Source organism: Mesoplodon mirus (genome assembly GCF_964341445.2).
Source record: "Mesoplodon mirus genome assembly, chromosome: 2".
Taxonomy (NCBI): Eukaryota; Metazoa; Chordata; class Mammalia; order Artiodactyla; family Ziphiidae; genus Mesoplodon; species Mesoplodon mirus.
Window position 1 is genome coordinate 88,278,011 of NC_138977.1, and position 24,930 is coordinate 88,302,940.

General features: G+C 38.6%; 1 protein-coding gene across 1 annotated transcript in view; it reads left to right on the forward strand.

The window, feature by feature from the left end:
- Positions 1–14,571: 14,571 nt before the first annotated feature.
- The window catches only part of ATP10D (ATPase phospholipid transporting 10D (putative)), a 129,544-nt gene continuing 119,185 nt past the window's right edge, over positions 14,572–24,930 (forward strand). Inside the window, exon 1 of the mRNA XM_082638468.1 lies at positions 14,572–14,953. The gene's annotated coding sequence lies outside the window, so the exon portion shown is untranslated. The remainder of the gene's footprint in view (positions 14,954–24,930) is intronic.

A 24,930-nucleotide genomic window follows, 5' to 3' on the forward strand; every position in this document is an offset into this window, starting at 1 on the left:
AGAGTGAAGCAGATAGTTTTTATAAGGTAGCCCTTCTCTTAACACTGTGGCTAAATTATAGAGCAGAGCAAGAGGAAACAAGAACTTGGTCAGATAATTAGTGTTGAAGCCAAACTAACATTAGAAGGCGTCTAATTCATCTTCCTCTTACAGAAGAAAAAACGGAGGCCCTCAAAAGTTCAAATCACCAGTGGTCCAGCCCCAAACAGACTAACTATAACATCAACATCATTAGAACACAATTCAGTAAGGCTAATCACGTCTTGACTTTCTTTGACGGTAAAGCAGAGTTATCCACTTGACTTGCTGGAATGTGAGGAGAATGATAAGTAATTGTAGTGTATGCTCTAGACAGTAAGTTTTAAAAATTTATGGATAAAACAGACACTTTCACAAATTCATTTTTGTTAAATTCATTTTATTCTAATCTATTTTTATGCAAAGAAAGATTTTTCTAAAATCCAAAGAGATTTTAGCATAGATTAAACAATGTAAATTGAGAGCATATAAAAGGGTAACAGAACTCAGTCTTAGCATTTATAAAAGCTGGTTTAATGGAATGTACACTCACACAATATTTTAAAGAATTCTTACAAAAGCCCTATGCCAATGACAGCAAATGGATTTTATGTAAACAGTAATACAGTAACCTATGGAGGGACCATGTGAAGGATCGCTCAGAACCTAGCAGGCCTGAAGAGCACACTGCACATCATTAGTGCCTTCTTTTAAGAAAAGAAACATTAAAAAATCTGATATTGTAATAGGATTCATTACCAGGCTCCTTTAGTAATGAACTTCTCTAGGGCATTTGAAATAAAATTGGACTTATGGAAATTCAATAAACACACCATTTTTAAGAAACATCATTTTGATAGAGAAATATTTGTCTTGCTCTGCACTCACTGTGGGTTCAGTAAATGTGTCTCCTCAATGACAGATGGTCCAAATTAGTCTAAACATTAAACATTATACCCTGGGTGGACTTAAGCAATAACCATTTTCAGAGGAGTCATCAATGCCAGCATGTGCCAACAGAAGCAGTCTCAGGCACAGCAAGGATGCGAGCCCCTTGGGGGTCTAGCCAGCCTTCTTTTCTGCCTCTCAATTCTGCTTGTCTGATCCACGAAGGCAATTGTTAGGATACTTTTTGGATTCTTCCCTTCAGGTTTCAACTAATACTTCAGCGGATGCCCTGAACTTCCAATTGGGAGCTTATTAACAACCTTTGGAATCAATTGGAGATAAAATGTGAACCAGGATACCTTGCCCTTCGGTTTTTTTGTTTTTTTTTTTTGCGGTACGCAGGCCTCTCACTGTTGTGGCCTCTCCCGTTGCGGAGCACAGGCTCCGGACGCACAGGCCCAGTGGCCATGGCTCACGGGCCCAGCTGCTCTGCGGCATATGGGATCCTCCCAGACCAGGGCACGAACCCGTGTCCCCTGCATTGGCAGGCGGACTCTCAACCACCGCGCCACCAGGGAAGCCCTGCCCTTCTGTTTTGGTAGTTTAAATATTTGGTCCCCTTGCATTCCACAAGGCCCTTGTTTTGCATATCTTTTTCTTTAAAGTCTATTTTCTTATCTTTTGCTCACAGGGGCTTTCACAGCTGTCTTGGCCAATCTTGGGATCTTGTATTCCAAACTGTAACCTCAGTGTCCAAGATAAAGGAAGACATTGACTTTGTTTTAATTTGTAACGTATATTTACAGTTTAAAAGCCATAATAAAAGGAAGACCCACATACCGACCTGTGATGGTTAATTTTATGTGTCAACATGGCCAGGCCACAGTATCTAGATATTTGGTCAAACGTTATTCTAGGTGTTTCTGCCAAGGTTATTTTTTAGATGAGATTAACTTTAAATCAGCTGATTTTGAGTAAAGCAAATTAACCCCCATAATGTGGGTGGGCCTCATTCAATCAGTTGAAAGCCTTAATAGAAAAAGACTGGCCTCCCTCAGGAGTGAGAGAGTTCCAGAGGCAGACTCCCTTTGGACTCAAGCTGCACCCTCCACTCTTCCCTGCGTCTCCAGCCTGCCGACCTACTTTGTGGATTTTGGATTCACCAGACCCCAAAATCATGTAAGCCAACTCCTTAAAAATCTTTCAATCTCTCTCTTTCTTTCTTATTTATTTATATACATCGTATTGGTTCTGTTTCTCCGAAGAATCCTGACTAATATACCACCACTGAGTTTAAGAAACAATAGAACATCCTTAGTACCTTTGAAGTCCACTGTGTGCCCCACCCAACCCCCATACTATTGACTTTCTGTTGTGATTTCTTGGTAATGGAGATACTTGATGAGCAAAATCACTCAAGGAAGAGATTTGGTATTTCATCCAATAGATGGTAGGAAATACACTCATTCAGTGTGGAAACTTGCACTAGGCTTAATGAAGCACCTAAGTAATGATAATCACTTTTTGTTTGTTTAAGCTTTTTATTTTTTTTCATTTTTATTTTATATTGGAGTACCATTGATTAACAATCTTGTGTTTCAGGTGTGATTCAGTTATACATATGCAAGCATCTATTCTTTTCAAATTCTTTTCCCATTTAGGTTATTACAGAGTATTGAGCAGAGTACCCTGTGGTATACCATAGGTCCTTGTTGGTTATTTATTTTAAATATAGCAGTGTACATGTGTCGATCCCAAACTCCCAATCTATCCCTTCCCCCACACTTCCCCCCCCGAAACAAACCATAAGTTCGTTCTCTAAGTCTGTGAGTGTTTCTGCTTTGTAAAATAAGTTCATTTGTATCATTTTCTTTTAGATTCTGCACATAAGTGATGATATATGATATTTGTCTTTCTCTGTCTGGATTACTTCACTTAGTATGATCTCCACATCCATCCATGTTGCTGCAAATGGCATTATTTCATTCGTTTTAATGGTTGAGTAATATTTCATTGTATGTATATGTACTACATCTTTATCCATTCATCTGTCGATGGACATTTAGGTTGCTTCCATGTCTTGGCTATTGTAAACAGCTCTGTGACGAACACTGGGGTGCATGTATCCTTGAGAACCATGTTTTTCTCCTGATGATAATGTCACTTTTTATCACCATTTAAGTCATATATTATCTGTCAGACGGAAAATCAGCTAGGATTCTGCTAGTCAGCCTGCCCACGTTGGGGGTCTTCCCAAGACCCTCTGACCCCATTACTCAGAGCAATATCATTCCTGCAGGCCACACAATCTTAATTGTCAGCTGGGGCTCTGCTCCTACTCATTTTTCTTATGACAGGGAAGATATGACCATGCAGAGACTCTTGAATGCATCATTTCCTTTCCACACCACTGCCACTTCCTTGTTTCAGGCCTTCATTTCATCTCTCTCACACTGTGGCTTCTGTCCTACCCATCACTTTTAGATCAGTTTATTACAGCACAGGTCTGACCACAACACTCCTTTATCTTGAAACCTTCTCAGTGGAGTCCTAATTCTCTTTCTCTCCTTCTCTGCTATGCACTGGTGATGTAAAAACTAACAAAAAAATGTCTCAAATGTGCCATATACACCAAAGTCTTTGTGTTTTTCCTCTTATTTGTTGTTTTGTATTTTGCCAGAGACCTTTATTTTTCCATAAGGGCATTCCTACTCATAAGACCCATTCCAATGACATCTTATATAAAACTTTTGCTATTTCCCTATCTTTTACACTCCCATAACACCTGAGTTATATCTCCATTATAAACACTTTTATTCTATTAGCACTTTACAAATTGGTATTAAGGTTCTGTGGTGGTATTTAAAGGGAGAGGGTAGAAGATGATTCTAAATGAAAAACATCATGCTCTACTTAGAATCATCCAGCCCTTACAAGGATTGTTTTTTGCTAGGCCAATCAAATGGGCCTGGAATTTTCTTTTAGAATGATTAAGTCCCAAGAGGTTCCTGGGTCTCATTCTAATCAGCTTCTGGTGTGCTGCCCCACTAGTTTGCCAGAGCTGCCTCAGCATGACTGAACCCCAGCTGTGGACACCTCAGAGCCTGATAGGGAAATGGGAAGGAAAAATAAAAGCAGCAGGGGTAGAAAGAAGGGGACACAGTATTGGAGGTACCAAGATGATATTGCTATCAGGAGGAAATGGTTGGCTGACAACTGGAAATGCACATGTAAAGCTCAGTAGAGGGCAAAAGAAGTCTGGAAGGTCCTCAGCCTAGATACCAAAACTAAACCCATGAAAATGAATGAGATTACCAGGGTAGTCCTTAGAAAGATCACTGACATCTAAGGTAAAGAAAAAAGTTAAATGAACCAGATGAGAGTCTTTAAATTTTTTTCTTTTTAATTAAAAAAAAAAACCTTTTTTGCGGTACGCGGGCCTCTCACTGCTGTGGCCTCTCCCGTTGCGGAGCTCCAGACGCGCAGGCTCAGCGACCATGGCTCACGGGCCCAGCCGCTCCGCGGCATGTGGGATCTTCCCTGACCAGGGCACGAACCCGCGTCCCCTGGATCGGCAGGTGGACTCTCAACCACTGTGCCACCAGGGAAGCCCCCAAACCTTTTTTTAAAGAAAAGAGCCAGAAACTCCTCAAGGGAGGAGTTCCACATAATGTGGAATGGTTATCAAAGTTAGTTGTGACAATGGAGAATGTGAGAAAGACACTGAATTTGACAATTGGAATTGTGAACTTTGATAAGTTTCAGGGGAGAAAAAAAGAAACCAGACCACAGGGACTTAAGGAGTTAGCAAGTCTTTAAGACATGTTCCAGTGATGAACATATAATGTAAGGAGAGAGAGAAAATCATAGTTTGATCTGAAGAGATAGCAAGATCAAGAGAAGGATTTCTCTTTTTTTCTTCTTTCTTTTCATAGACTTCTTTCCTTCTCTCCCTCCTTTCTTTTTTTTTTCTTTTTCCTCCTCCTCCTCCTCCTTCCTCTTAGTATAGAGAACATATATATTCATCTCTAACTTAAATATCTGTGGGCTGAGGGGAATAATCCAGTGAAGAGAAAGTAGTGATTGAAAGAGAGGTAATAATTGATAACATAAACCTGGCCAAGAGCTGGCAGTCAGAGATAATCGATTTCAGAGAGAAACAGAACTCCTTCCTCTAAAAAAAGGAGGGCACTTTACATAGAAATCTAGGAATCAGTGACATTCACACATCAAGGTGGCTTGGATCCATCTCAGTACATTGCATAATCGCCTGTTGTGAGTGAAGGTGGTGAGGCTGGGTTTAGACTGGTGCCTGGCACTTGGTGGGTGCTCAGTAAATGTTTGTTAGAAGAGAAGGGCTTGGCTCAGAATGTGATGAGGAATTATTTAAAGATAAACAGCAAAATCATTCATCAAGCTTGTGGATTCCATTGAGGTTACTAAAGTTTTCAGAGGAACCATTTAGCTTATTTTCATAACATTCTCCAGCAACACAACCCAGAAATATACAGGGGGAAAGCAGCCGGTAGAGTCTCCCCAGGGTTGAGAACTGACACGGTGGACTTGTGGCAGGAAAAGGGGTAGTGGAACCTGGAGCTGACAGTGATCATGTAGGAGGTCCTTGAGATTTGGAGCCAAAACTGTGAAACCATCATGGAGATGGCCAACCTAGTCAGACCAAAGCCTCCAATGCCCATGAAAATCTCCATGCTGGTGATATGAATATGACATATAAATCCCAAGTATGACAGCCCTTTCCTCCATCTGAAACACTTTTATTCCTCCTTTCATCTGGCTGACTTCTCTGTACCCTTCGGCTTTCAGTTTAGATATCTCTTGCTCCAAGAAGTCTTGTCTGTCCGTATCTAGGTTACTCCCACAGCACCTGATTTTTTCCCATCATAGCAGTCTTCATAATGCCTTATGATTGGCTGACTATTGCTCTTCTCCTTGATGAGACTACAAAGTCCATAAGGTCAAAGACTTTATTCACTCTTGGGTCCCTAGCACCTAGTCACCCACATAGTAGGCTGTCAGTATTTGTTGAATAAATACACGAAGCCCCTGAATACTTTTTGCTAGCTGGAAAAGAGTGATAGTAGGTGCTAGAACACCTATGGCTCCCAGAGAGGGAGATATTCTAAACTAGAAATAATCAGACAAGAATTATGAGGTTTAGACATCCCCCTGGATTGTGATTAGCCCCTGGCAGTGTAAAAGAAGACCTCTTCCAGGAGGTCTCCAACATGGAATTGATGTCCATTTTTCCATTTGCGAAGTGTACTTCTCCCAAAGGTAAGTACAAGAGCTTGAGGTAGAAGAACAGGAAATCCATGTTAACTTCACAAAGCTGCAGTCTTGTCAGGAAAGCAAGGGGTATGGCTGAATTTGGTCATTTTTCTCTTGCTGAAAGTGGGATTACCTTGCTGTACCTCATTTCCTTTTTTTTTCCCTGGTATTGAGGCATATAAACATAAGTCAATGTATCTGGCCCTCTGTTCCATTTTTGAGCATCTAAATTTTAAAAAATCTCAAGACATCTCAAATCTACAACATCTTATCCCCACACATACCTGTGCTTTGAAGTGTCATTGAACTACCTGATAAGAGTATCCAGGCTGGGAAGCAAGAGAGGTTCTCAAAGCGTTAATGAGGGAGCACACAAAAGGATATATGAGTCTGTGGCTACAGAGGATGATTTTCAGAGCTCCAGAACTTGGACCTTTCCACCTCCAGTATCAACTGGATGATGGAAACTAAGGAGTAAAGGGTGAAATTCTGTGAACTTCACTTTGACCTTTGAAATTCTTTTTTATTTTGATATTGGCAAGATTCAGTAGAGAAACTCAGTGGAAAAATGAAGTATTTGAAAATGTACTAAAACTAAAGTATATAAATGAGAGATAGAAAGCAAAGGAAAAATGTATAGCTGTCTAATAGGCTTTCAGCAGCAATATTATAAAAGGCTGGTAGTAGCTTGGTAGATTTATCTTTAAAGGAATCTCATACTTCTTAACTATTGATTCCAAATGCTCAATTACTGAAGCAGATATGAAAACCTCACCATCCTGACACACACATATTATTTCCCTTCCCTATTAGGGTCAGATCTAAGTAATGGCAACAACAAATCATTCTGGAGATGAGCAATAACAAGAATGATTAACCAAGTTCACTCTTACAGTTGCTCAAGCAGAAACCTTGGGGTTATCCTTGACTCCTCTCTTTTTCTTATAACTCGCACACAATTTATGAGCAATCCTGTTGGCACTACCTTCAGTGTGCATCCAGAAGCTGACCACTACCTTCCTAGTGACCATCCTGCTCTAGGCCCAAATCATTTCTCCCTTGATTCTTTTTTTTTTTTTTTTTTTTGCTGTACGCAGGCCTCTCACTGTTGTGGTCTCTCCCGTTGTGGAGCAGTGGAGCACAGGCTCCGGACGTGCAGGCTCAGTAGTTGTGGCTCACGGGCCCTGCTGCTCCGCAGCATGTGGGATCTTCCCGGACCGGGGCACGAACCCGTGTCCCCTGCATTGGCAGGTGGACTCTCAACCACTGCGCCACCAGGGAAGCCCTCCCCTTGATTCTTAAAATCACCTCTTGAATGGTCTCCCAGCATTAACCATTACTCCCTATAGTTCATTGTCAATGGTAAAGCTAGAGTGATCCTGTTGAAACATTAGTCAGGCTGCATCAGTTCTCCACTCAAAACCCATATCTTTCCAGTCTATTCAGGGTATCATCCAAAGTCCTCACAGAAGACTGCCAAGCCTTCCAAGATTTTCTATCTCTGATGTCACCTTCTATGACTTCCAACTGCTACCACACTATTCCCCGGATCCTGGTACCCTAGTCACAATGGTGTTGTGCTGTCCCTCCAATTTTCCAGGGGTACCCCCGCCTTTGCACTGAATATTCTATTTGCCTGATATGCTCTTTCCTCAGACACACTTATGGCTTTCTCTCTTACCTCCTTTAGGTCTTTGCTCAATGTCACTTTCTTGGAAAGACTCCTCCTCTTCCAAATTGAAAGTTATCTTGCTGTTTTCTCCATAGCAGTTACTACCATCTAATGTATTAAATATTTTACATCTATCCAATGAGGGCAGGACTTTTTGTTTTGTTTACCTGTGTCTTCTTGTACTTGGAATGGTGCCTGCCACATATTGGGTGCTCCATTAATACCTGTTAAATGAATAAGTGACTGAATAAGTAGAGAGATAGGGGTTGAAACTGAAGACTTCACTTTGCTCCAACTTTTTCTAGTGATTGTAAAATTGACTTGTAATCCAAGTGTTTCAAATTCTTCCTGATTTCTAAGGCCCCTGTATCCCTTAAAGTTCAAACAAAACAACTACAACTCCCTCTTGTTTACAAGATTCCTAGAGAAAGGGGAGTTGATCACCTCTTGCCCTGTATTTGTGCTCCCCTGGCATTTGTAGTCCCAGCTGATGACATTGCCTCATGCTTGCCATCTTTGGCCACTTCCCCTCATGCATAAACATTGCTCTTCAGTTCCCCAGAAGAAGAGGCCAGTGAACATAACAGACTTTTTTAAAGATTAGAGGATAATACAGCACAGAGATTTTTATCACTTTTCATGTGTTGCATTCACAAAAAACGATAATACTTATACAGCCTATGTTTTTAAAAAAAAAGTCACTTGTGGGAGACAAGTGGACACGTGTGAGTGGACTCCTGTGTGAGAGCGGACACTTGTGTGAGGGTGAGGGCAGTGAAGTGGGAGGAACAAGAGAGATTTCTGAAATGGTGTTAATATTCTGTTGCTTGACTGGTTACTAGTTGTATGAGTGTGTTTACTTGGAAAACTCATGGAGCTGTACACTTAGGATCTGCACACTTTTCTGTAACATGTTATACCTTAATTTTTTAAAAGCTTATTAAAAAAATGAGATACTATCCACTCAAAAAAAAAAAGGAAATGCCAATTCTCCCCCAGGTGATCTAAAGATTTAGTGGAATCTCAATAAAAAATCCATCCCCCCCAAAAAAATACTTATACAGCCTAATGAGGTAAACTAATTTGATCCACATAGGGCTTGGTATAAAATTTTATTGCCTTTTTAAAGTATAACAGAATCATAATAAATTTTAAAATTCCAAGTATTGAGGAAGATGTCAAAAACTTTGACTTTATATAAAATTTCCTTAAAATATTAAAAAATTGTATTGAGTATCTCTTGCTTTGAACATTTTTTCTCTTATAATTGTTTTTAGTTTGGATATAATTCAGGTACCATGAAATTCACCTGTTTAAAATAAACATCCTCTTTAAGTGCTTTTAGTAGTGCTGTACAACCATCATCACTATCTAATTTCAGAACATTTTTCTCACCCCAGTTAGAACCCTTGTAGCCACTAGCAGTCATCACCCGTTCTTCTCTCTTCCCAGCCCCTGGCAATTGTTATTCTACCTTCTGCCTCTGTGGATTTACCTATTCTGGGCATTTCATAGAAATAGAATCATTCAGTATGTGGCCTGTTATGTCTGGTATCTCTCTATGAGCATTTTTATGCAAGGTTTTCTGTTTGAAATGGCTACATATAATTTTGTATAAATAATGATTCCTTCAAATTATTGCTAATTACCATCAATGAGAAACAATTTTTACAACTGTATCAGAATTTGCAAGAGTTGAAATTATATTTCAAGACTCTAATAACCCTTCCTTTAATTAGTTTAACTGTATGAAATTGCTATTTTTGGATGTCAAACCTGGTTGAATATTGGCAGCTCCATAAGGCTCAACCTTGTATTTTACTGGGTAATGTAATATTGAAATTCTTTGTGATAATGCGAATGGATTTTGTATCCAATTCAATTTTGCATGTCAAGCTCTAATTTGCAGAACATACGTCGTAAGGTGCAATGGGCCCCTACAGCTGAAAATGGAGAGAGGTATCCAAGATATATGAAAAGAGAGAACTGGGAACAGGGCCAGAGCTATGTTTGCTTCCCCTCCTCACCAGCTCCACTGAACATTCCCTCAAGCTGGTCGCTTGTTCTTTGGGAACCTGGAACACAGACCTCCTTCATCAGCTCCATGGGTTCCTGTTCCATGATGAGTTCTAGACCCCTCAGGTCTCATGCAGCTGCCCAAGGGCTGAGAGATTATCTTGTAGTACAACCATAGCCTGTTGTCTGGGGAGCTCCAATTTGTAAGGGATATAGCACCACAGCTAAAGGAAACAGTTTAAAGGTAGATATTAGACATCACTTTCTTCAAGTCCCTTGGCCATAGCTGCTCAGGGAATTTGTCATTGGCCTTCTTGCACATCTGGCCCAAGGTTGTATGTCATTCCTTAGAGGCCAGATCCCATCTTCTCTCTAGGTAGAGTTATCGCCCATCCTCTCATCTTTCCAAAGTCCTCAAACTCCTGCTTTTTCTGGCCAGTAGGGGAAAGACATCATATCTAGAGAAATGTATACTTCTTTATCTCAACAACATCTAAATTCAGACAAAAGCTCTGGAGACTACCTTTGCCTAAGTAAGGGACTGATGAATTATATTTCTTAAACTAAAGGGCCATCAATCCATGTGAGGAATTCTGCTACTGTTCTATTAGGCACTTTTCATCACATTACAAACAGGATCCAGAAGGAGTTAATGGACATATCTAGAATGCTGGGACCAGCTTGAATGTCTACCCTTATGGAGATTCCCTTTTTGATATTCTGTGCAATCACTGCATTTCAAGGGTTTTTGATAAGATTAAAACCCAACCTGTTCTCATATGGAAGAAAGTGATTCAGCTGATGTAAAGCAAAGGAAATGTAATTCCACTTTTTAAGAAAATGCACAAATGTAATTCCTCTTTTTAAGAAATACACACATATAAAATTAAGGCCTAAGTTTACAATTGGTAATAATGATGTGTATATTCTTGTTTCTAAAAAATATAGAATTTCTACTCTCAACAAGGCAGTTATAGCCATAGCGTGGTTTTACCTTCCCCCACCCCCCAAATCATTTAATATGCACCTTCCTAATTCATTGAAAGCTATACTGAATAGTCCACAATAGAATATGGGTTCTCTAGTCTTTCACTTACTAGCTTTACTGGCTTGGGCAAGTCACTTTATCTCTCTGTATCTCAGATTCTTATATCTAAATAAATGCTGAACTCATAGGGCTGATATGAAGATTAATGAGGTAATAGATGTAAACACCTTAGAACATTGCCTAACAGAAATGTTTTACTAGTGCTCAGTAAATATTAAGGAAAGAAAAAATATCTGATGATGATGTTACCAGAATCAGGGCTCATCTACAAGGCATAAGCCATTATTGCTTGAGGCACTGAACTCTCAATTTTTTTTTTTTTTGGTCCAAAAGTTAGAAAGCCAATCCTGGAAAATATCCTTATCTGTGCTTGAGTCATACTTTGTTAATAAGTAACACAGAGACAAAGAAATGGTTGATTATGAATCATGAAAAATCAGCTTGTGTGTCACTTTAGGAACACTGTTACATGTAAAATATTTGGAGGCGAACAAAAAACACATAGTTTTATGTGTTACATTTTAAAGTAGTGGCCTGAAAGAATGAATATATTTCTCTTTCACATCTATCTGGATAAGAAGTATCATAGCACAGGAAGAATCATGATTTCTGTTTTCTAAAACAAACAATGTTTTCTGATAAAGTCTTAGTTCACTGCTGCCATGCTAATCTTTGAGTATGTTTAACAGAGGGGAAAGAAGAAGCCAGTGAATTGATAACTATCACTTACTAAGTTCCTATTATTTGCTTTACACAGTGATAAGCACTTCAGCTATATGACTTGATGTAATCTTAACAACACTGAGGTAGACATCATTGGAGTCATTTTACCTGTGGGGCTTAGAGAATATACATCTAAAATTTGCAGAGCTAAGATTTAAAGCCAGGTTAAATCTAGGCACTTGACTACTATGCCACGTTTCCTGCTGGCAATTAATTATGAAGTTGTTGATATTGAGATACTACTAATTATAAATTTTCCAACTAGAAAAGATGAAATTTCCTTACATCTCTACTATATACTTTGAATATTAAATTTTTTCCTAAAACTTCATGAGATAGGCACATAAAATTTGAAAATATTTCTGAAATTAAGAAAATAAATATTTTAAGTTTGGCAGTGGTGTATGGATTAATACTTACATTTTGGTAGCCAATGTATTAAATCAAAGATTTTATGGATTTTTTTAAAACAGAATGGAAACAATCCTATGAGAAATGTTAAATACTAGAGAAACATTTGCAAAAACAAACTGAAGCTCACTTTAATAGTGGTTATTTGCAAAGATATTCATAAGTATTAATTTTTTCTTCCAATTTTATTGAGATACAAGTGACATACAGCACTGTATAAGTTTAAGGTGTACAGCATAATGATTTAACTTACACACATCATGAAATGATCACCACAATAAGTTTAGTGAACATCCATCATTTCATATAGATGAAAAATAAAAGAAAAATTTTTTTTTCCTTGTGATGAGAACTGGTAGGATTAGCTCTTAACAACTTTCATGTATATAACATACAGCAGTTTTACTTATATTAGTCATGTTGTTCATTACATTCCTAGAATTTAGTCATCTTGTTATTGCAGAAGGTTGCACCTTTTGACCACCTTCATCACCATACAAAGATATTACATTATTATTGACTATATTCCCCACGCTGTACACTTCATCCCTGTGACTCATTTATTTTGTAACTGGAAGTTTGTACCTCTTAAATTCCCTCACTTATTTCACTTATAAGTATTAATTTTTAAAACTTGATTAGATATATTTAAATCATAAATGGGACACATGCTTCTTTTGTTCAGTCAAATGATACAGAAACAAATGGAAAGGTAGTAATGTCCCCTCACTCTTCTGTTCCCCTCACTCTTCCATCCTTTCCCTGAGTAAACAATTTTGATGTGTATCTTACCATCATATTTTTACATTTATATTAAATGTACAAATATATAAATATATAAGGCATAAGTTGTATTACAAAGTGTTTTACATTATTCTGCTACTGCATTTTTAAAACTTGAATATAATGTAGATTTTCCTCTAAGACAACTTAAATCTTAGCCAGTAATTCTCAAACCCTTGCTGCAGATTAGAATCACTTGGAGAGCTTTTAAACAAACAACCCACCACCCCACCCCAAAAAAGAGAGAGATTGCCAGAAATCCATCCCCAGAGATTCAGGTTTAATTGGCTTGGGTGGGGCCTTGGCATCAAGCTCCTCATTTGACTCTGATGTGTGGCTTGTTAGAACCCTTGATTTAAGCAATCCAAATAAGCTGCAAATACCAGCTCCCTGCCTGAATTGTCCCGGAATGCATCCTCCCAAGAAAGCCCTCCACTGAGATTATTTCAGCATCAGTGCTGATTTGGGAAACCATGGAAGGCCCATCTTAAATTTTGTCTCCTCAAGAAGGTTGGCTATCAGATGGGAAAATTGCTTCTTTTTTTTTTTTTTTTTTTTTTTTTTGCAGTACACGAGGCTCTCACTGTTGTGGCCTCTCCCGTTGCAGAGCACAGGCTCCGGACACGCAGGCTCAGCGGCCATGGCTCACGGGCCTAGCTGCTCCGTGGCATGTGGGATCTTCCCGGACCGGGGCACGAACCTGTGTCCCCTGCATCGGCAGGCGGACTCTCAACCACTGTGCCACCAGGGAAGCCCTGCTTCATCTTTTATATCATGTAAGGGAGAGTCACATGACTGCAAAAAGGGCTACCAGTGCCAGGAGTTTCAGAGACCACGTAAATGACAGTCTGCTCTGTCAGGCCAGGTTTATTCCCAGAATTGACTAAGCTCTATAGAGATTTGCCCTTGCCTGAAAAAGGAGCTTTCCTGAATTAGCTGTCGCAGGAAGTCACACCCAGGACTTGTTTCTCCTTGTATGGGAGCGGCATCTACTCAGCAGCTGCAGGAACTTGTTTGGCCTCTCCAGCCTGGCCTGGGAGAGTTTGCAAGTCTCCCAGCTCCATCAGTCCGTCCTGATGGGCTCTTTGTTATTCGTGAAACATTCGTAAGGTCATTTAGTTTTCTTCACTTTTGCCACATATTTAAGAAACATTTGAGAAAACGGAAGATAGAGATACAAAATAGAGTTGTGGAGAGATTTGCCCCTCCTTTATCTTTGTGGGAGAGAACAATTGGCAGCCAGTGATTATTACTATTTGGTCCAAATTATTGCCACTGTTGGTTCTGCCTTCTCTGCATGCCCTTCCCTTTCTCACAGCACTTAGTCGGTCGGAAGTTTTGAGAGACCAGATGGGTTGTTGGAATTTACTTAGGAGTAATATTTTTTTTTTTAAAAGCTGTGAGTTTTAACCTAGCAGACCATGGCAGGACAAAGCCACATTACACCGGGTGAGGGAGGGAATAGAAGGTCAAGGAGTGAGAAAAAAAGCCAAATCAGAATTGTGGTCTTTTTCTCAACTTCTTTTCTAGCTATACAACAACAATATTAAGTTTAGATTTGACCCCTTTACCCTCCAAAAAATAACTGCCAAGCGTTTCAAGTCTAGGTAAATGCGTGAACTGTTAAACAGAATTTCAGCGACACAAGCACGAACCAAACCCCAAGAGCAGTCAGGTCCTGGTCTAGTGAGACTACTGCCGTGGGCAGACAGGAATCTCTGTCCATCAGCTGTAGCTGGGAAGCCCCCGGGCGGCCAGCCCCGCCCTCTACCCCTGACGTCACGAGAGGTGGGGCGGCGAGCGATTGGCCTTTCTCTGGAGCTCCGGCCTCTCTGCATCCCGGCGGAAAGGCGAGCAGGGGCAGAAGGAACGCGGGAAGGAAAGGAGTGAGGAGGGGTTGCCAGCTCTGCCCAGGCGGGGCTCCGGCTCCGGCAGCTGAGCTTGGGAGTTGTCTGAGAAGTGATTTTTTTTTTTTTTTTCTTCAGAGTCAAATGGCTGGCATAGAAGCATAACCCGCCTCCATTCTCCGGATTTGTGCTTGGTTCTTCTCTTGCATCTTGGGACTTGTGATCATCATGCTGTGATGTGTGCCCAGAGAGGAATTGGTAAGGGTGAACCAGCGAGCCTCTTGGACAGTTTCCTTGCCTTCCGTTTCACAACCCACGCTCTCGTCCTCTCTGTTTCTTTACTCTCTGTGTCTCTCTCTCTCCTCTCCCTCCCCCAGTAATTGTGTTCAGGTTGGATGCAGTGCCTCAAAACTGGAGTTTAGGGCTTTTGCTGAACTTAAAAAAAGAGAGAGAATCTTACACCATTTTCAGTTTCTTGATTTCAGGAGAGGGATTATTTTATCTATCCTGAATGCTGGGTTTTGTGAAAAGATAAATTATGCACACACACCCTTTGTCATCTCATTGTGAAATCGAACAGTTTAAAGCAATTTTGGCTCCGTCTCAAAGGTAATGAAAAGAATGGGGGTTGAAATTTTAACCCAGTAAATAAACCACGGGTTGATTCCTTAGGAAGAAAAAGGTGTTTGTGTTGGAGCTTGGTCAGAAATAGTTTTTACAGGAGCGCTACCAAAAAGCCCGCGTTCTTCCCCGCAAACACTAGCTTTGCAGAACTTAATTGTTGTTTAGGGCACCCTTTATCTTAAATTATAAAATAAGTAATTATACTTTACTATATACAGCAGAGAGACATCTGGCTGGTTAGTGAAACCTCCATTCTGGAGGGTCGGGCTTCCTGTGCCTTCAGAAATGATGTATTTAAACTACTCTTAATCATAGGGGTATGTTAACTCGGGTGTTTAGAATGTTATCTAAATAAGACCAAAGATTCTTCTTGCTTCTTTTCACGTTAGTTCTTTCCAAGGAGAAAAACAATTCCATAGTCCGAGAGCAAGCCTCTGACTCTAATCAACGTTGAAAGACGACCCACAAGGATAGGGGGCTCCTTATCCGCCAATGTTACTGTATCAGAAAAGTGACTCCAGAGGAGATAATTATTTTAAAATTAGGCTAGGTCACATTTCTGTGAGGAGTACCATCATAAAAAGATATTTGGTGACTTGTTTAGAGCCAATATGTAATACATGGTCATTGTAACAGTAAACTCATTCAGTGCCCAGGTGCAAGCCCTCACTCCAATCTACCCCAAAAGGTAATGTCTGCTCTTTCTGGACTCTTCTATTCCCTTTACAAATGCATACCTACATTGAGATAGTTTGTTTTTATCAAAAGGAGATCATACCATATATGTTGAAAAACAACTCTCCAACGTTCAAAAAGTTTTAGAGTTTTAAAAAGTAACAGTGTAACTGCCAATTTAACACGTGTTAAATTGTATGAAAAAGATGGAGAATCTAAGCAGTCTAAAACAGGATGTCAGGACTGTTTGACCTTTGCATACCAAGAACTGAATACTTATTCAATACAATTGCTTAGTGACTAAATAGAATTTGAATAGGATATCATTTATTTTGATATCAGTAAAATGGAGGAAATGCTCAGAATTTGATTATAATTTGTAATAGATCAGAGATGACTCACCTGTTAGACGAATGTACTTAGAATTAACTTTAAAAATTAAGAGGTAAAAATGTCCACATATTCAAGCCTTCATTACAGGTCTTATTGTCTGATCTAGTTGAAAGTAGTCTTTTTAATGAGGGAAGAGCAAAGAAAATGCTACGAACAAGATCATTTGGGGATTCTCAAAACCCAAAGCATTAGCAGCTGAGCAGATTTCCTTATCACCTGGAAGGGGCTTGTTATGAGTGTATTCTCTTAAAACATTTTCCCCTTCCTATTGTGAAAGAATTTCAATCTAAAATGGATAGAATGGAAAGTCTCCTGCATGTGCCTTTAGGAGAACAAAACTTAAAGACTGAGAGACTGATTTCCCATAAATGCCTGATTTACAGAAATTGATAAATTGGAAATTTCTTAAATGTTAGGACGTTAATCAGAGGTTGCCTCATATCAGTCTTGGAAAGTTTTTTCTTATGGTTTCCAGAGCAAGAAATGAAGAAATGATCCAGGTCGGGTTGGTTGCAAAAAATGAGCTGAATTGAGTTTTGCTTGTATGACTAGACTGGTTTTGTCGGCTCAGGGAATTTTCAAAGCAGGTCTCAATTTGTTTTGACTTTAACAGACTCTTATGGAACTCTCCCCTCTTTACATGCCCTGCCCATCAACACAGCCTATTCCGAACCCTCAATGGACTCACCTGTCGCTTGCTATAGTTCACGCGTCGTGAATTTCAATTCCTCTGCTATTCCCAAATAAACTCATCTGTTTGAGCTTGCCTCAGATAATTTAGATGGACATTACTACTGTGGATGGATTTATTTCATTTCAAAAACCATCTTAGTTATAGAAACAATACTTTTCACAAAACTAGTATCACTGTTAGAGTACGAAGTTATAGTGGGACTAGTTTCATAAATGAGTGTGGCCTTAATGGAATCTTCTTTTGTGCTGCTCAATGAAGGGTGCATTCATCCAACTATTAGAGGTAGTACTATGGGAATATGTATTAAAACCTGCAAATGTTTGTAGAGTTTGACTCAATAATCCTAGGTCTAGAAATATATCCTACAGAAATCATCTGAATTCCATATGAAGATTTATAAATATGTTCATTAGTGTTATCTGTAATATGGAAAACTTAGAAACAAAATAAAGCCCCCAATAGAAAAATATTTAGACAAATTAAGGTATTATATACCTGCTTTGATAAAATTCAGTTTCCTAAATAGTTTTGAAAAAATTTCATTATTTAGAAAGGTCCTTGTAATGTATTAAGTGAAAAGAGCAAGATTTAATACTGTTATCTTGAATGTGTAAAATGCAACTTTGAAATAAATAGGTATATTATTTACTCAGTAAGCTCTTACTGTATATCAGGCATTGTTCTAAATTAACAAACACTGAACAAGACTGTGTCGCTTTCCATTTGCATACAAGTTCCTGTTTGTATTAATGGGTAAATCCACTGATATAGCACATAGAAAAAAGTAGATTTTAAGGTGGTAGAGTTGTAGCTTTTTATTTTTCTTGATATTCTCAAATACTCTACAGCAACTATTTTTATAATCACAAAAATGCCATTTTGAAAAATATTGCCAAGAAATACCATAACCAAAATTAAAAGACAAACTGTAAGCTCTATACTATAAATGCCAGTATGCCCTATGAAAGATATTATAAAAAGCAATGAGAGCTAGATGAACACCTCTATAAAAATGATCTCCAAAGAAAAATAGACATAAATGGGCAATTCACAAAGAAAAAGAAAGACTTTTCTAAGGTTTAGGGGAGAGGTATACTAACCTCCTAATCAGGGAATACACAGTATAGCAATAAGTTACTCTATTTTCACACATCACAATTAACAAACATGGAAAGCAAATCAAAATGTGTGAGGTTGTTGGGAAGACTAATGATATGGAAAAATGTTCATGAAAAAAATGAAAGTAAGTTACAAAATAATATCCTACTTTTGAAGAAAATCCAGTCTATGCATAGAAACTATTTGTGGAGAATAAACCAAATGTTAATAGTACTTATTGGGTAGTGGGATTATAGATGATTTCTGGTTTTTTTCATGGTATTAATCTTTAGTTTCTACAGTGAATATATTTTAGTTATCAGGGAAAAACGTTGCTATCCTAATGAAGCAATTTGTCATAGAATGAAGAGCACATAGACAATATTATCTTTCCCCTCTTTTACTCAAAGCCTCCACAGTCTCATTGTGTGTAATTCCATGTCAGGTTTCATTGTTTCTGAATTATATTTGCTGGTGAGAATATTTGGATTATAAGGGAAATCAAAAGATAAAACTTATTCTAGTCACATTCACTCTTCCGCCCCCAGCTGTTTTCTGAAATAACAACCAGTGTTTGACTGATTTGAGCTTTATTCCTTTTCATTTCCTGTTGATCACATCTGCAAGGGTCTCGTGCTGATAAGCCTTAATTAAATACTCCTTAATTTGTTTTGCTAAAATCTACTTATTCCATCTATGGCCATTCTGAATGAAGAAGATGAGTACAGCTGCATTTCCATTACAAAACGAACTTACAAAATTTCAACTCTTTATGTAGGATAAATAATAAAAAAATCTTAGTATCTTGGTTATAAGGTGAAAATTAGTTTTAAATTATCCAAAAACATTGTGAAGTCTTTCTTCAGTTTATAGTACTCATAATTCCTTAGCACTATGTTTAAGCATTCTCCTTCCCCTTACAGACTATAATATACAGAAGGTTCTAGTAAAAATTTTAATTAGCCTTTCTTCTTCACTAAAGTCTTTCATAGACAGGTATTCTCAGATGTTTTCATGACAAAGATTCTGTCTACTAATCTGCGATGTCCTTCAGCCAACAAATTAGCATGTCTAACTGCCAGGTTAGAAAAATGCCTGAATCATTTTAAGAAAAAATTTATTGAAGTATAGTTGACTTACAATACCGTATTAGTTTCAGGTGTACAAGATAGTGATTCAATATTTTTCTACATTATGCACCATATGAAATTATTACAATATCATTGACTGTATTCCCTGTGCTGTACATTGTATCCCTGTGACATTTATAACTGGTAGTTTGCACCTCTTAATCCTCTTCACCTGTTTCATCCATTCCCCCTCCCCTCCCCTCTGGCAACCATTAGTTTGTTCTCTATATCTGTGAGTCTGTTTCTGCTTTGTTATATTTGTTCATTGATTTATTAGATTTCACATATAAGTGAAAATATACAGTATTTGTCTTTTTCTATCTGACTTAGTTTACAAGCATAATACCCTCTAGGACCATCCCTGTTGTCACAAATGACAAGATTTCATTATTTTTTTTTACGGCTGAGTAATCTTCCATTGTGCATATATACCACATTTTTTTTATTCATCTATTGAGGAACACTTAGGTTGCTTTCATATCTTGGCTATTGTAAATAATGCTTCAGTGACCATTGAGGTGCATGTATCTTTGTGAATTAGTGTTTTCTGTTTTCATTCATCCAAGGTATTTTTAAATTTCCTCTTTGATTTCTTCATTGACCCATTGGTTTTCTTAGTAGCATGTTGTTTAATTTCCAAATGTTTGTATCTTTTCCATTTTTTCCCTATAATTGATTTATAGCATACCTTTGTGGTCAGAAAAGCTGCTTGATATGATTTCAGTTTTCTTAAATTTATTGAGACTTGTTTTATGGTCTAGCATGGGATCTATCCTGGAGAATGTTCTATGTGCACTTGAAAAGAATGTGTATCCTTCTGTGTTTGAATGGAATGTTCTGCATATATTAAGCTTATCTGGTCTAATATGTTGTTTAAGGCCAGTGTTTCCTTATTGATTTTTCTGTCTGGATGATGTGTCTTGTTCTTTGGCTTGGAATATATCCTCTGTCTTCTCATTTTGTTTGACTTTGTGTTTGTCTCTATGAATTAGGCAAAACAGTTACCTCTCCTTGTTTTGAAGTTGTGTCTTTGTGGAAGAGTGTCCCTGTGCAAATTGTGTGTACCTGGTGGCTTTGGTGGAAGGGCTGTAGCTGAAGCAGCTATGAGCTGATGCTTCTCTGGAGCACACTGGGTGCCACTGCTTTGGGGCTGGGGCTGGAGCCTGAGCCCAGTGCAGGCTGGAGCTTCTCCCAAGGCAGTTGGGGGCTGCTGCCTTGGGGTTGGTGGGGGCAGTGGCTGGAGTCTGGTGTGAGCTGGGGGTGGGGTGGGCATGCTGGGGTGGTCTTGGCAGGCTGGCTAGAGCACCAGACATTTTTCAATCTACTGCCTCTGGGCTGGTACCCAAATTGAGTAAGTGTGTGCACGTGCCCTTTAAGAGCAGAGTCTTGGTTTCCTACAGCCCTCCAGCTCTACTGGTCATAAGCCTTGCTGGTTTTCGAAACCAGTTAACGGGACTCGTCTTCCTGGTGCTGGTGCCCAAGGTTGGGGTGCCCAATGTGGGGCTTGAACCCCTCACTCCTTAGGGAGGACCTCTGAGTTTGTAATATTCCCTTTTGCTTGTGGGTTGCCCACCAGAGGTGTGGGTCCTGAGTAGACCACATCTCTGCCCTCATCTCTGTCTCAATGTGTGTGTGGTTTGTTTATTTGTTTGTTTAGTAGCCTTAATTATAGAAGAGCTGTTCTGCTAGTCTTCAGGTCATTCCCAGAGAGAGTTGTTCTTTTGGTGTATCTGTGGGAGGAGGTGAGCTTAGGATCTTCCTCCTCTACCATCCATCAGATTCCTTATACCTAAATCTGAAGCATTATTATACTTTTAAGATTCCTAAACCAAGCACTGAGAGAAAAAAGGAATGCTTTCGATAAGTCAAGGGAATTTTGAAAAGTAATTCTTACTGTGAGTCCTAAACTGACTTTCTTCTCCCAAATTAATACATTTCATTTTGAGCCAGGCTAGTGCAAAAGATGGGGTCTGGTGGTCCTTGCTGCCCAATTTGTCACATTTTTTGCCTGCTTCATTTGGGTCATAGTCAGGATGGGTGGGGTGATGATAGGCATGTGTGGATAAGGTAGGTTGTATTAAGAATGCAGTATTGGTAACAAGCAGAGGACAGGAGTGGAAACAGTACAGGAGGGATAGAGCCAAGTGGGGAAAATGAGAGTGTGGCTCATGCCAGGTTGTTGCAGTGTTGCCCTCTCCAGCTTTTGGTGTTGCTGTGTCATCAAGGTGCACTCAGAGATACATTTGGAAATCTCTAATTCCACCCCTTGTTAGCTTACTGGTAAACTGTGCTCTGAAGCACATTACTCAGTTTTTTCAGTCTAGTCTCCCTGCCTTTTCTCCCCCATTCCAATCTGTCTTTTATGCCTCTTGCAAAGAAATCCTTTAAATGTCCACATCATGTCACACCTTCTCAAATATCTTTGACTTCCCATTTCCTTTAATCTAAATATAAATTCTTCATCTTAGTAGGTAAAGACTTATTATGACTAGATTTCCTTCTTAATTTCCCATCCTTTCTTAATTCGTATTTGAATATCCAGCCATGTTGAAATACTCAGTGTTACCTAACACTGGGTTATAGGGGTTTCTAGCCTCCTTGCCTTTATTCATAATATTTCCTTTTCTAAAATCTACAAATCTCTTCTGTCAGTTTCTCAATATTTCCCAAGACTCACTTAAAATTCTCTTTTGGGATGCCTACTCTCTTCTCCCTTTCTGTCTTCCAACCTCATGTCATGCATTCTCATAGGATATTCTATTTCCCTAAATGTATGTGCTACACGATTACCCTAGTGTTATCTTTTTCTGTGAATTAAGTATTTTGACCTGTTCTGGGCATGTTTATTCATTCTCAAAGAAACAGCACTGTGCCTAAGACAAAGTAAAGGAAATGAACACGAGAAGGTAAGCTCCTTTAGAAGGCAAAGGTTTTTTTCTATTTTGTTCCTTGATTTATCTCTGTTATCTGTTACAATGCGTGGCATATAGTAGGAGCTCAACAAGCATTAGTTGAAAGAATGAAGTTGTTGAGCACTTCCAATGTGCTAGGCACAGTGCTGATACTTTGATTTTATAAACCTCCTTACAAAACTTTGTGAGGTATGTGACCTTATTTCCACTTTACAGATGTGGAAACTGAGGCTCAGAAAGGCAAAGAGCTTGTGGTAGGTGGCTGACTGTGAATCTGACTGAGCATCAGTATCATTTGAACATTTTAGAGCTTGTGTTCTTTCTACTGACTGCAGATGCATTTGTTGTTTTGAAAACAACTGATTATAATATCACTTCTAATTCAAAATGGATATGTTTTGAAGGGTGGAGAGCATCTAGTAATTATTGGAACTGACCACTTATCATGAATCCAATTTATAATTCCAGCGAACACTATCCACTTCTTTTTAATATCATTTGTAACTTTCATCTGTCTCTTGTTGCTGTTTGTATACTATACTTAGTAATACTTGGAAGCCTTGGTGACAATTTAAATACAGTCGTCCCTCCTTATCTGTGGGGGGTTGGTTCCAGAACCCACCATGGATACCAAAATCCACAGATGCTCAGGTCCCATAGTTGGCCCTCATATCCTCGGTTCCATGATTCAGCCAACCATGGATGGTGTAGTACTGTATTTATTGATAAAAAGATCAGCGTATAAGTTGACTTACACAGTTCAAACCCATGTTGTTCAAGGGTTAAGTGTATATGTGTTGAGACAATTTAAGTAATTGACATATATAATCTATGCTTTTGTTACTTTAGGTAATGTGCTGAAGTAATTTTTATCCACAGTGAAATAATACTTTTCTATGGAATATTTATATCATATTTTAAGTGACCCAAATGCTTCCAGAATTGAATCTTTAAATAGTTTTTAGAAATTAATTAAACCTCTCATTCATTATACAGAAATATTATTTAATAGTTCAACTAAAATAATGCCTGTCTTCATCATCTATCCGGTAATGCCACATACTTAAAAATTTTAGCCTTTTTGTTTATTTGGTTTATATTTCACAGCTCAGGTTAATGATCTGCAAGAGGCCTTTGGAAAACATTTGATGTAGGCTATTTAGTTTTATGAGTATATACCATCTTTCAGTGCCTAAATTCTTTCCATTTTAGCTAGAAATGACTCCACTTCCCAATTTCTTTTTTCTTTTTTTATCCTTAGTCTTTTAAGCATTTTATTTTCTTTTGCTTTTTACAAATTTCTGTGGTGACTAATCCAGAAAATAATTGTCCTATTTTTTGTGTATAAAAAAGTAGTTTCACTGTTATTTTAAAACAATAATATAGGCATCATTGGGATATAAATGAATAATTGCATTAAAATGATATTTAATAGTAATGGAAAAAATACACTTTTTCATGGAGAAAATATACTTTGAAATTAAAAATAAGTCCCATCAAAACAGACTCACAGACATAGAAAACAAACTTATAGTTACCAAAGGGGAAGGAGTGGGGGGAGGGATAAATTAGGAGTATGAGATTAACAGGTACACACTACTAACATAAAATAGATAAACAAGAATTTACTGACTAGCACAGGGAACGATATGCAATATCTTGTAATAACCTATAATAGAGAAGAATTTTTAAAATGGATGTGTATATGTATATATGATTAAATCACTTTGCTGTACACCTGAAACTAACACAATATTGTAAATCAACTACAGTAAAAAATAAATTTTTAAAAAGGTACAAAAAAATAAGTCTCTTCAGAGCAAATTTGAATTGCCTAGGTCAATGGTTTTCAAAGTCTGGTCCCCAGGAGCATCAGCATCACTCCAATTTATTAGAACTGCAAATTCACAGGCCCCACTGCAGACTGATTGAATCAAATTGGAATGAGAGCGTGTGTGTAGTGGGTGGAATCTGTGTTTTCACAAGCTCTCCAGGTGACTCTGACCTGTGGTAGTCTGAGGACACAGGCTTAGGCTTAAGATCCTAGAAGAGCAGGCCATATTCACTGTTTGGCAGGCAAGTGCCTGGTCTGTTTTCTTTCTTTGTTTTCCTTCTGTCTTATTCTTTTGTTATTTTAGTTTTTAATTGAAATACAATTGATTTAAAATATTGTATTAGGGCTTCCCTGGTGGCGCAGCGGTTGAGAGTCCGCCTGCCGGTTGAGAGTCCGCCTGCCGGTTGAGAGTCCGCCTGCCGATGCAGTGGGACACGGGATCGTGCCCCGGTCCGGGAAGATCCCACATGCCGTGGAGCGGCTGGGCCCGTGAGCCATGGCCGCTGAGCCTGCGCATCCGGAGCCTGTGCTCGCAACGGGAGAGGCCACAACAGTGAGAGCCCCGCGTACCGCAAAAAATAAATAAAAAATAAAATATTGTATTAGTTTCAGATGTACAACATAGTGATTCAATATTTTTATAGATTATACTCCATTTAAAGTTGTTATAATATATTGACTATATTCTCTGTGCTGTACAGTATATCCTTGTAGCTTATTTATTTTATATATAGTAATTTATACTTCTTAATCCCCTACCTCTATCTTGCCCCTTTCCCTTCCCTCTCCCCACTGGTAACCACTAATTTGTTCTCTATATCTGTGAGTCTGTTTCTATTTTGTTATATTCATTCCTTTTTTATTTCTTGGATTCC